The sequence below is a fragment of the Lithobates pipiens genome, unplaced genomic scaffold, assembly GCF_037356315.1.
Source record: "Lithobates pipiens isolate NorthernLeopardFrog02 unplaced genomic scaffold, aLitPip1_a1.2 Scaffold_28, whole genome shotgun sequence".
Taxonomy (NCBI): Eukaryota; Metazoa; Chordata; class Amphibia; order Anura; family Ranidae; genus Lithobates; species Lithobates pipiens.
Window position 1 is genome coordinate 175,750,374 of NW_027507789.1, and position 13,639 is coordinate 175,764,012.

Below are 13,639 nucleotides of genomic sequence, written 5' to 3' on the forward strand. Positions count from 1 at the left end.
ACACAGCAGTTATAACTGAATTCAAAAATAGGTTGTAACCTTCCAATACTCAATCCAGAATTGGACTGGAATTGTGCTTTTATCCATTTAAATACTAAATAGTTTGGGTGGGAAGAGTATTGCAATTATGAGCATGGTAGCTTAATAGTTAATCTAGGATGCTTTCTGCATTGAATTTGTATGTTCTCCCGGGGCTTGGGTGGGTTTCATCCATACTCCAAAGGCATGGTATGTTAACAGTTTGTTGACTAAATTGACTCTAGTTTAAACCCTCTCCTTCATCTTTCTAACTTGTTCGATGTGTGGAGGTGCCAGCACGGTTCCAAACTATACTTGTTTTTCTCCAGCCCAGCTGTCCTTTTCCCTCATAGACTTCTTCCTGATCTACAGATGGACTCTTCAGAATGTTACACAGTCGGATAATAGGATTTATCACATGGTCAGACCATGCCCCTATCTCCATCATCCTGGGCGACCAAAAACCAGGACCTCCAAGAATCTGGCATCTTGTTTGTTCTCTACTGACAGAAACTGAAGTTCAACAAGAAATAGAACTAGACTACCAAACCTTCTTTGAACTGAATGAGACCCAGGAGTCCTACAGGTTCACTGTGTGGTCAGCCTATAAAGACTACAATCATGGGATATTTATCAAATTTAGTAAAATAGCTAAACGCCAGTGGACTGAGCAAATTGACAAGGTCATTTCTCAAAGTACTTCCCCTTCCCATACCATAGCTGCTGAGCTCTTGTAGCTTAAACAACATCTTCATTCCCTACTGTTGTCTAAGCTTCAATACAACTTTAAACACACCAAAGCAAACCTTTCCCGTTCTTAGCCCATCGAGTCAATGCGCAAAGAGCAAAAGCTAAAATTCTTTCCCTCTGGCACCCCACATTGAAAAAACCCTCACTAATCCCCAAGAAATAGCTAACGCTTTTAGCGACTACTATTCCTCTCTGGCACAATGTGAGTATAGCCTCAGATCCACAGAGATTTACATTAAATAAACGTACCCTCATCCAAAATTCATAAAGCATAAAAGTTGACTGGTACGTAGGTGCCAGAGCAGTTGCTCATGCTGACCCTCATGCACCTAAACCCAAAAGGATTGTTGATTGGACTATCCCGGTACTTGGTAATCAAAGAATGAATAATAATTAAAAATATATAAAGTTTAATAAAGACAAAAAGCAATTGTAGTCAGAGTCTTCAAGCGGGAAATGTGATACTCCTAAGAACCAAGGCCTGAGGTGTGCCTTGGCCTAGCTGGTCAGTATGCCTGAAAAGAGGGCATACCCTGAATGTAAGAATAAGAACAAAATACTATGAGAATGTAAGAATAAGAACAAAAATACTATGAGAATGTATGGGACTGGGGAACGGGCGGGTGGGAACTCAGAAACCCTAAAGACACTGGCCCTGACAGAGGAGGAGGTTTAAATAGCCCTCTCAGGCTCCTCCTACAAATACAGGCTGGCCTCCGGCCAGCCTTCAACTTACACATACAACAATGCATTAAAACAATATATGGTGTACACCACAATTGATGAACTACTGGTGGGTAGAGTTGAGCGGACACCTGGATGTCCAGGTTCAAGCCACACCATCCGAGGTTTAAGCCGAGCAAAGCGAGGCCGTGCCCAAAGCGTGGCGAGCCTGTGAGGGGCCCTGTTACTATATGCTACCGTATGTCCACTTGGATGGTGGGGCTTGAACCTGCACTCACGGGGCAGGCGCCGTTTATCTTCCGAGATTTTCGGAATCTCCTTGTCCTCGGGCCGGACACTATCTGATGGCCAGACAGTTTTTGTCAGAACACCGGTATACATGTCTATTCTGCACATGGTACGGACAAGTCCTTTGGGATCCATGCCTGATTCATTTTAATGAACGTGAGCTTGTCCACATTGACTCTGGACAAGTGGCTGCGCTTGTCTGTGATAACGCCCCCTGCCGTGCTAAATACACGTTCAGATAATACACTGGCTGCAGGGCAGGCCAGGACCTCCAAGGCATAAAGGGAAAGCTTAGGCCATGTGCCCAATTTGGAGACCCAGATGTTGAACGGGGGCAGACCCGTCATTCAGTACGTGTAAGCGTGTGCACACATACTGCTCCACCATGTTGATGAAATACTGCCTCCTGCTAAGACTCTCAGCTGGTGGTGCTGGTTCTTGTGGCGTGTTGACAAAGCTTTTCCACATTTCGGCCATGCAAATCCTGCCTTCTGCGGTGCTGGCGGTGCCCTGGCTGCGTTGACTATTCAAAAAATAGTTTTTGCCTTAAAACATTTTTTTGAATGGCACAATAGAAGAAAAATATATAAATTGTGTAACACGCACCTCCATATATGCAGAAAACACTGCAAAGTTGGGGATTTTTTTGCACTAAATGGGTGTTTTTGCAATATCAGAATACACCCAGAGTATGGAAACGTGTATCTTAGAGCTGCAGAAACGGCAAAAGTGCTATTCCAAAAAATATTTTTTGCCCTAAAATTTTTTTTTGAATAGCACAATAGAAGAAAAACATATAAATTGTGTAACACGCACCTCCACATATGCAGAAAACACTGCAAAGTTGTTGTTTTTTTTGCACTACATGGGTGTTTTTGCAATAGCAGAATACACCCACAGTATGTACAGGGTGTATGTCGCAGTAACATATGCAGTGCTGGTGCATTGAGCTTGCAGATAAAAGTTATATTTCTCTGGCACTGTGCTCATGGCAGTGTAAAAAGACACTGCAACCCAACCAGGTAAATCTGTGTAGATCGCTGAGTTATTAGAATAGATTTCTGAATCTGGACTCCTAGATAATTCTCTCTCCCTCAAAGCACCAACAGGAACCTTGCCCTACACTGTTTATCTTTTCTCTCAGTGCAGTGTAAAATCGCTGACTAATTAGAATAGATTTCAGAATCAGGACTCCTATGTTATTCTCTCCCTAACAGCAGCCAGGAACCTTTCCCTACACTGTCTAAAGCAGAGTGACGTGCTGTGTGCCTCTAGCTTAAATAGAGGCTGGGTCACATGCTGCACTGGCCAATCACAGCCATACCATTAGTAGGCATGGCTGTGATGGCTTCTAAGGGCACACCAGTTAAACGAATGTTGCTTGGCTGCTGCAGGGCTTTTTAAAATGCACCATTACGTTGCTGAACATGGGACCCGAACCTGAACATACAGTCAATTGTTCGGGTTCGGGACCCAAAAAGCCAAAAGTTTGGTACAAACCAGAACTTTACAGTTCGGGTTCCCTCAACACTACTGGCGGGTTCCCCGAAGAGTTTCAAATGAAAAGTATACACAGTTCCCTCAACTAGTTTTGCGGAAAAAACGCTTCATCAGGACGATAATCTATAAAGCAGATAATACATTTGAATAAAACATAAACAAAACAGAGCAAAAAATATATAAAGTTATATTACAAACAATGTAAAAATAAGAAGATCAGCTCACTCCCACCACAGGAAAAACTCGCAGACCAGAGGGCCCATCAATTCCCCCGACGGCGGACACGGGGGATTGTATTAAACAGGCTCTGATTGAGAAAATTGTATAACTATTATAAAAGTTATGTTAAGTATTGTATCCAGTACATACACACAACCAGGTGTGACTGGGTGGCGGGGACACCAACCAGTGAGGCGTGAGAAAGGAGGGAGTGGGTAGGGGGAGAGGATGATAGAGATACTAGCATAAAGAGGAAGTGAAGGGGTGTGCAAAAAGTAAAAAAACTTGGTTCAAGCAATGAACAGGGACTCACCACCAAAGCCACCCTTTCCACTGAGGTGCATGCTGGTTAAATTCAACTTACCAAGATATCAGGGTAGTTAGAGTAAATGCATGGTCTGGAGCACCAAAGATGGAGGTAACACAAACAAGGCAGTAACCAAATAGAGTATAAAGCCGAACCCTGATGCAGTGAACAGAACTAATGAGACTGACACAGCAACCATCAGAACCATAAAGACGAATAAAGATCTGCAAAGGGATCAAATCCGTAAAAATTATAGAAATCGCTATATTAGAAAACCAAGCAGAGACATGAAGCTATAAGGAAACACTGGGGGGGGTACACCAGGTCTCCCCAGCGTTAGGTCAATGTACTAACCTGTAATGTGTACCATCCACCGCAACAGCCCAAAACAGAGTCTGGCATACCTGCCCATCCGGCGGACTGCACGACCGCTAAATGGGCTCCCCAACCCTAATGGCGTCAAGCACACACTGCCGGAAGGGAGGAGTCTGACGTCACAGGGTCTGCACATCCACACTGTGCAGGTGCACAGCTAAGTGCTGCTGCGCAAGTGTGCGGGGGGAAAAGCCCATGGATCAACCGATCCAGGCTTAGCCTCCGCAAGCCAGGACAAATTACAATACCGTCCAAGCCAGGGAGAGCACATGTCCACCGCCAAGGAACATCAACATGGGAACCTATCTGACCCAGTCTGCTAACAAAGAAAAAAGGGAGAAAAAACAAGAACGAGAGAGCAAAATTACTAGGCATACTATGCCTCTCTGTATAATCTAAAAAAAATACTCTCTCACACCCCAAACCACTGAGGCCACTATTCAAAACTTCCTGTCTTCTGTGATTTTGCCCGCTTTCACGCCTACACAACTAGATTTTTTATCCCAATCCTTTACCCTAGAAGAGGTTCTCTCTGCAATTAAAATCCTGCCCCTACATAAATACCCTGGGAAAGATGGATTCTCCAACTCTTTCTACAAAACAAAATGTGAATATACTAGCCCCAAAACTGGCTAACCTCTTCAATACTGCTGGGTCCTCTGTCTTCCTACTTACTGATAGGCTATGCCCACCGTTGAGCACCTTCTCTGCTGCTGTCCCTAGATGCGCAGAAGGCTCTTGACAGGGTATACTGGGGTTTTCTTAGAGCAGTTTATACTAAGTTAGGTATTACTGGCTGGTTTCAGACCAAAATCCTATCTTTATATAGTAAATCCTCAGCGAGAGTTTTTACAGGTGGAGCCCTATTAACCCCTTTCAAAATCTTCCAGTGACACACAGCAGGGCTGCCCCCTTTTCCCGATAATATTCACCATGCTGATGGTACTTCTGGCCGCTAAGATTAGATATGACCCACAAATCTCAGCCATCCTCTGCAATGGGGTGGAACACAAAGTGATCCTCTTTGCAGACAATGTGATTCTTATGGTCACAAACCCCGAGAAGTCTCTACAAGTGATTCAGGAAATATCGCATCGTTTTACCACCTAGTTTCTTATTACAAGATCAATGCCTCTAAATCACTAGTACTGCCCCTATGCCTCCCTCTGAAATCAGTGACACAATTAAAGACTTATTTTCCCTTTATATGAGCTACTAAATCTATTCCCTTCTTAGGTATCAAGCTAACTCCCAGCACCAGTAAAATTTCTGATTTAAACCACCTTGCATTTGAACGGAACTTACCATCCCTCTTATGCTCCCTAGTTAGCACTGGGCTTTCCACACTGGGTAGAATAGCAACCATCAAGATGATAGTGCTCCCTAAACTCCTCTACCTATTTCGAACAGTGATTGTGCCTATTCCACAATCCCTTTTCTCCTCAATCCGATGCCCTCACTACATATTGATTAGATCCCACCGCAGAGGTGGAGTGTGCCTACCACAGATTAGCACTTACTATTACTCTGCTATTCTGGATCAGGTCTACTATTGTTGGCACCCTACTCCGGATAAAATATGGTCTCTAATGAAAAACACCCCACATCAGCACCCAAAATCAACAGACCTCCTTCTCCTCTCTGCGATGGGTTCCCCCAAACTCCCACTCAACCCTTATTCCTCAATCCCAGCTTCCCTACTAGCATGGAAACAACTTCTGTCTAAAACCTCCCTTAAATTGCCAACTCAACGTCTCCCCCTAAGGACGCTATACATATGCGTTCCTGACTTGAACCTGTCACAGTGGCAATTGGCTGGTATCTCCACTATGGGGGATATCCTTACTACTAATTCCTAAGTCATTTGACACCCTCAGGGAAGATATAACCTCTCCGAGTCAGAGGCCTTCACATACACTAGGACCACCCACCTTTTCGGCTCATCTAATATATCACCTAATACCAATCTCCCTGAACCTATCTACCAGTTCTACTTCCAACCATCTTGCCCAAAAAATGTATATTGGAAATCTACTCTCGTCTTAGTGATGCCTGTACCTACTCTCACATCCCAACTTGAAATAAATGTGCAGAAGAACTGAATACTTCCATTGCTACAGATATGTGGCAACAGGCATTCATAGAAACTTACTTAGCCTCCCCTACACCAACCACTGGGAATCTTTTCAGAAAACCCTTCACAGGTGGTACCTCACACCCTACGACCTATACAAAACGTACCCTGGCAATTCACCTAGCTGTTGGAGAAATTGCGGCAGTGTAGGCTCCCTCGCCCACACCCTGGGGTCTGGTTTTGCAAGTCCTTAAGCTCCTTCTGGAAACACATTTTTGTACTGCTCTCCTCAATCCCAAGAATGACTACCACTCCAAGCCCCACACTAGCCTTACTGTATCTAGGCATAAAAAAAAATACTTTCTTGAATCTAGATGTGCTATCATCCACTTACTTTTTGCAGCCAAATTAAACATTACCAGACTGTGGAAAACCTTCAACACCCCCTCCATCTCTCATGAGAGATGGAGAAGATGGTTGCCAGAAAAGGTAAAAATGGCTAATGAGGGGGCGTGGCCTGACTGAGCTCAATGGCGGACGCGTAACTGCTCAGCTCCGTTTGCCGATACGAAAACTACAGCCTACAGAGGTGTTCCTTCCCCACAACCTCACTACAAAAGATGGGAACGGCTTCCAGATCATCCTCTACCTCACGATCCCGCTCTCCGCGCGGTAATTCCGGGAGCCTCAGCCAACAAATACCGGAGATGTTCCGCTCACAGAGGGGAAACATGGCGCCGGCCCGCCAAAACTCCTCACAAGGGAGATCCGCACGTTCTCCTCGGAGAGAAGATGTTGTTCTGACTGATGCCGGACTCGGGAACGTTCACAATACAAATCCCGGTGGACAGATACTTCCTGATGCGAACCCATCGGCACATATCAGTATGCAAGACTTAAAACTGATTGCCTCAGACATCAAGGACACCCTTTCGGCGGCCATTGCTGAATTAAGGGTGGACATCAGAGCTCTGTCAGATCGTGTTCTCCAGGTGGAGAAGACTACGGATCAACATGACCTCATACTTCGCAAGTCCACAAGGAAAATTGATGGACATACGCTTCAGATGAGAGATATGCAAAGACACTTGGAGGATTTGGACAACAGGGGGAGACGGCACAACCTACGTGTCTGAGGCCTCCCTGAATCCATTGAAGGAGATCAACTCCCTATAGCAGTTACTTCCATTTTCAACAGCGTATTGGACAGACCTCCGCAAACGGTGATAGAAATGGAGCGAATCCACAGAGCGTTAAGACCTAAAGGTAGGGACACTGATCCCCCTCGAGACATTGTCTGTTGTATAATAAACTACCAACTGAAAGAAGAAATTTTAAGAGGAGCCAGAGTGAAGCAGCGTGTACTGTATGAAACTAACCCCATACAGATCTTTCAGGATCTTTCAGGGATTACCCTACAACACAGGAGAGAACTTAAACCTCTATTGGAAGTGCTGCGGAATAGGAACATAGTGTATAAATGGAAGTTTCCTTTTTGCCTCACTGCCTCCAATCTGGGACGTACGGCTCACCTCAGAGTCCCTGAAGATCTACCCTCCTTCTGCTTAACCCTGGGGATTCCACTGGTGGAGGTCCCTAACTGGTACTCCAATTTTCGCCCGCTACATGGTAGATCTGAAAAATATCAACCTGATCCTATGGACACTCAAGAGGCAGGATATCGCAGACACAGGTCACCATCACCATCGATGGCTCGCGCACTACGACGCTCTGAGAATCCTACGAGGGATCACAGCCCTTCCACGTCCCCTAGATCGCGCAGAGCGAGGAGAGATTACTGATGGGAGGTAGACATTTACCTAGCTGCGATCGGCAGCGTTAACTCGCAGCTCTGAGGTATTACTCCCCTACTTTTCTTCATGCTCCGAATCCTGCAGTTGAGACAGTTTCAGTTTGGTGTATTACCTGGATTCCGAGGTTTCATGTATTATTGTTCTAAGTCTCCCCCTTGCTTTGTTTTATTTTGGTTTTGCTCTTTTACTCACCTTCAGTTCCAAAGTCCGATTTTGCTTGCTCCTGTCGGTCTCTGATCTATAGGATGCGCATGACGAGTTATGACTACATCTCCCAGCTTGCACCGGGTCACTTCGCTACGCGGATGCAGGGATCCACTCACGTTACTTCGTGGATCTGTTTTCCCTGTCCCTGTGACTGATATTTCTCGTCAGGGTAAATTCTAACGGACTCTAGCATCCTTACGCGACATGGCTTCTCCTTTAGTTTCTGCTGCATACGATGGAAATCTGGACATGCTGATTGTCGTCTTAGACCGTGTATAGCGCCTTAATGCCTTTTACAACTTCACGGCCCGACTCATTGCGGTCAGCTATTACCGGCAGCCACATCCTTTTACCAGAGGTACATGACCCTACACTATCACGGATCTACGACATCAAGAGAGATCTGCTATGGAGAGAGAGTCTTTTGACCCTCTGCCATTGTTTATGGGGCTGCTGTGCTCCTCACATACCTTGCATAGATAGCAGACTTTTATTAATCTTTTATGATATAAATGATATATATGATACTAGCTCTAACAGATGGTCTCTTTTTATAGGCTGTATGTTTCTCACTGGCATATATTTTATTTGTTGCTCATATGTTTTGTGATGTTTTATGTTATGCTAGTTTTTGAGGCATTCCTCATACGTTATTATCTACAGTTATGGTACGGGTTCCGACCCTTACCTCCTGGAGACTTCAACTTAACCTGGCATTTGATTCTCCTCGCATGTTTATTTACCATGAGATGAAACGTATCCTTTGACTTGTGCGCATAAATCTTTTGGTGAACTTATTGGTGATATATATCATTAGAGGTTAAGTATAGTTCATTATTTTCCCACTAATATTTTGACTCCTCAACAGTCTCCCATTCTCTATAGTCCTGGTAGACGGAGTTACTCTAATTGTTCCTGTTCTTATTTTTAGTCTTCTGTTGGACTTGGTGACGACCAACCCCCAAGTTGTGGCGGTATTGAGTGGGTATTCACTTTTGGGTGTGTGCTCCCTCTCTACACCCAACACTCTAGTGCAGTGATGGCGAACCTTTTTGAGCCCGAGTGCCCAAACTGCAACACAAAACCAACGTATTCATTTCAAAGTGCCAACATATACAGAACTTGATGAGCGTGTGCTGTGATGTCTGGGGGTGAACATGGGACACATCAGAAACCATTGTGCATTCACTCTGTAGTCATAGTGTTTTGTACAAGAAGATCTAAAACTAGAACACATTTTGACAAAAGTTAAATTTTTTGGAAGCTGTCCTAGCATTGTGCAATCAAATTCCAGGATCACTATTCTACTAACTATATATTAATATTCAATACAGTCAAGTTGCATGACAGGTGCACTTTAAATGACTAGTTGTTCAGTAGAAGCACCGGCTGGATGATAAAGAAATCCTGTTACAGGGGTGATATGCAACCAGCAACTCTCCAGCTGCAGCAGAACTTCCAGTCCCCCCATGCCCTGCTGGCACACATTATGCACTATTTGGTTGCCAAGGTATGTTGAGATCTGTAGTTCTACTCCAGCTGAAGACGTACTGGTTGCTCTGCATTGCTGTAGCAGAAGACTACTTCAAAAATCTCTCATTCCTGACTGTTCACAGTCCTATATGTCCAGGAAACATCCTTCAGAACGGAAACACTCAAGGACAACTGTAGCAATAATGCTTTACCAATGCAGTTCACTCCACAATGCTGTGCAGTTCATTGCATGTCAAATGCAAACTCCCAGCAGCTCTACACCTCTTCCCTGTATAATGCCAGTGATTCTGGACTGTCTGTCATGTGACTTGTGTCATGAAATACAGGGGAATGGCAGGGACAAAAACTATATGTATTTACATCTCACTGTACTGCAGTGGTCTTTGCTAAATCTAGCAGGCATTCCCAGCCAGATAATCCTGAATAGCCAACACAAAGTATCATCAAAGCTCATATCCTACAGAAAATGCTTCCAACAGTTTTGATAGAGAGTAACACAGACAGCATATACACAACATTATTCTGATCATACCCTTCCTTATTTTGTGGCAATCTTGGGAACAAGAAGAAAAAAAAAGAAAGGTCCCCAAGAAATAGCACAGAAACAGTGTACACAGCTAAAGACATTTATTCCCCACACAGCATGTACACTTTTAACGATTGTCACAGCACTCCAATAATAACCCTATCAGCCGACTCAGTTCCCGCGCTCAAGAACGGCCTGTGATTGGGCATCTTCCACACCACATGTTCTGCCTGCCATCCAACCCAGAGCGACTCTTCATCCAGTCCACGCCCATCCTAGACACAGCCCCACCATTGGCTCAATCCCCACCACATGTTCCACCTGCCATCCAACCCAGAGCAACCCTTCATCTCATCCACGCCCATCCTAGACACATCACCCCTGCCCCAGAGACTTGTGGGAAATTTAGTTTGATGGGGAGGGAAGCTGTGCATGAAATACACCTCCGTACAGGATTCTCTCACGTGCCCACAGAGAGGGCTTGGGGTGCCGGCTGTGGCACGCGTGCCATAGGTTCGCCATCACTGCTCTAGTGCATTTTGTGTCACTGAACCCGTGACCTTCATACCCTCCCCCCATTGCAAGGTTTTGCCTCCTTTTCCTATCTTACCCTCCACTTTCCTCTACACCCCCCTACCTTTTATCTTAACCTATCCCCTCTCCTTTCCCTCTTCGTAACCCCTCTGTACTCCCCCTTTAAACATGACAGCTCCAACCCCCCTTGACGGTAACCACCCTTTACAGGTCCCTCCTCCACCAACCATTAAGCTCTACTCTCTAAACGTCAGAGGCTTAAATATCCCTGAAAAAAGATCCAGACTACTGTATACTTTGCGAAGGGTGAAAACACACATAGCCCTTCTACAAGAAACGCATTTTAGGTCCGACGCCATCCCCAAACTTCTCAATTACCACTTTCCCACTGTGTACCACGCGACCACTGACCAAAACAAATCTAAAGGTGTCTCTATTTTAATTTCGAGATCCTGTCCCATTGTTATCACTGATGTCTTAAGAGACCCGCAGGGGAGATACCTGTTCATTAAAGGACATGCTTACAATCGCCCCATTACCATAGCTAACATCTATGCCCCCAACTCCAAACAAGTGACCTTTTTTAGGGAAACTCTGGCCCTTCTCACCACTTTCCAATCAGGCATCCTCCTACTGGGAGGAGATTTTAATGTTCCTTTATCTCCCACTCTTGATACTTCAAATGGCACAACCTGCTTAAAATATTCTGCTCTGAGGGATATTAAATCTCAACTGCAAACCCTTTCCCTACATGACACATGGCGCACTCTTTACCCGAACACGAAAGACTTTACTTTTTTCTCCCCTCCACACTCTAAATACTCCAGAATTGACCATTTCTTCCTTTCACAGGCGGACATTCAATGTTTGTCCCAAGCCACAATAGAACCCATGCTGCTCTCTGATCACAATCCCATCACTGTTACCCTCAAATTCGCACATGGCAGCCCTAGATCTATGGTATGGCGGCTTGATGATTCTTTATTGCTCGACGCAGAAAATAAAGTAAAAATTGGGGAATGTCTCTCGCAATATTTTACTGAAAACTCTAATCTCGATACGCCACCCACATCGGTTTGGGCGGCGCACAAATGCGTAATACGCGGTTTATTCATCTCCCTAGCAGCTAAACGGCACAGATGCAAAAAAGCTATTCTAGATTCCCTATACGCGCGCATCCATTCTCTCGAACGCCTACATAAACGCTCGCTAGCCAACACTCACCTTAAAGACCTAGTCGCTGCCAGGGAGCTTCTCCTGGAAGAACTCCAAAAAACTCTCCGTCGTAAATTTGCCTTATCCCAAAAAATTTTCTATGAATTTGGAAACAAGGCTGGTAAATTCTTAGCGAGGGCCTTGCAGACTAGAAAAGCTAAACACACCATACATAGAATAGTGACACCCCAAGGTGAATCCATAATAGAAGCTGACACTATTGCGGAACATTTTGTACAATACTTCAATGCCCTGTATAATCTTCCGCAACAGTCTTCAGCCGATGCGAGGGGAGATAGATCGGAACGGATACGAGCCTTTTTATCTAAATTCTCCCCGCCCCCTATCGAACTTATAGATCAGACAGTGCTGGATTCCCCCCTGTCTAAGGAGGAAGTACTTCTCGCCCTTCAACAACTTAAATCAGGAAAAAGCCCGGGCCCAGATGGCCTATCTACGGCGTATTATAAAACATTTGCGGATATACTACTGCCACATTTCCTACACACCTTTAATAACCTTTCCCCTCATACACATGCCGCTACTGACCTGCTGCAAGCACATATTACCTTGATCCCCAAGCCTGGCAAAGACGAAACTCTAATTCCTAACTACCGTCCCATCTCTCTACTTAATGTGGATATTAAACTGTATGCTAAAATTCTTGCTAACCGCATTTTACCCCTACTTCCAAACCTTGTATCGCCAGATCAGGTAGGTTTTGTCCCTGGACGGGAAGCCAGGGACAATACCACTAAGACCATTAATGTTCATCATTGGTTGACCACTTCACAGAGCAAAGGATTCTTTTTATCACTGGATGCTGAGAAGGCGTTCGATAGGGTGGCATGGGACTACATGTTAGCGGTCTTACAACACATCGGTATACCCGCAAGACTGATTCATATGATATCATTGTTGTATTCCACCCCCACCGCTCGTATACGAGTAAATGGCCGCCTATCGAACGCCTTCTCCATCACTAATGGTACACGTCAGGGATGCCCACTTTCCCCGATCATCTTTGTCCTCACCCTAGAACCCTTACTCTGCATGCTTAGAGAAAATCCATCCATTCAAGGCATCAATATCAAAAGCAATCAATACAAAATTGCTGCTTACGCTGACGACATCATGCTATATCTCTCTAACCCGATTACGACTCTTCCAAACCTATTGAAAGACCTTGATGCCTTCTCTACGTTTTCTAATCTGAAAATTAATTTTGATAAATCAAAGGCCTTAAACGTGTCTTTACCTGACAATATAGTATCACAGTGCCGCCTCAATTTCCCCTTTTGTTGGGAAAAGGATGCGCTCACGTACTTGGGCATTAAAATCCCCGCCGACCTTTCACGGTTATATGATCTGAATTTCGCCCCTGCTCTTCTCCGGCTCCAAACAGATCTCCAAAAATGGCATAGAGGCTCCTTCACTTGGTTTGGCAGAATAGCCATTCTAAAAATGAATGTTCTCCCTAAATTACTGTATCTGCTACAGGCCATTCCTATTACACTTCCTCACATCAACAAGGCCGTTATCACGGTGGACCACAACCCCGGCTCCGTTTGAATCCCTTTGCCTCAGTTCGGAACCACAAAAACATGTGATTTCAACTATTGTCAAGTTACTGA